General features: G+C 46.5%; 1 protein-coding gene across 3 annotated transcripts in view; it reads right to left on the bottom strand.

Annotated features, from left to right (window-relative positions):
* grm5b (glutamate receptor, metabotropic 5b) overlaps window positions 1-456 on the bottom strand; it is a 72,565-nt gene that overhangs the window by 66,273 nt on the left and 5,836 nt on the right. The gene's annotated exons all lie outside the window — the stretch shown is intronic.

Below are 456 nucleotides of genomic sequence, written 5' to 3'. Positions count from 1 at the left end.
ACGTCTGTATCTTCACTGCACTGCATTTTTATGAACTATGATATTCTCGCAATGGGTCATATCTCTGGTCCAGGTCCAGCAGCTCCGTGTCACACGCTGTTACTCTACCAACTGAAGTTAGTTGCATTCAATAACTTCTTCTGTGTTCTTTGCCGTGGCGGCCGCGATAGCAGAGTTACCACAGAAACACTGGTACAAATACAGGTTTGCCCCTCATACTTAACAATATACAGCTGTGTTAATAACAATTAAAACTGTGGACAAATGTCAGAAGTGTGGACCGGGCCGCTGTGTGGCGGGGCGTGGAGAGTAAGAGGAGAGAGAGTAGAGGAGAGATTCAACACAGGCACGGCTTTACAGAAGAAATGGGTCATGTAACGCAAAATTAAACCATCTCCATATAAACAGCATTGCAGCGAATGTGGGGACATTAGCACCGGTGCGTCCTAGAGGAGC

The sequence above is a fragment of the Etheostoma spectabile genome, chromosome 3 (genome assembly GCF_008692095.1).
Source record: "Etheostoma spectabile isolate EspeVRDwgs_2016 chromosome 3, UIUC_Espe_1.0, whole genome shotgun sequence".
Lineage (NCBI taxonomy): Eukaryota > Metazoa > Chordata > Actinopteri > Perciformes > Percidae > Etheostoma > Etheostoma spectabile.
The sequence above is the reverse complement of the archived record's forward strand: the minus strand, read 5'-3'. Positions and strand labels throughout refer to the sequence as shown.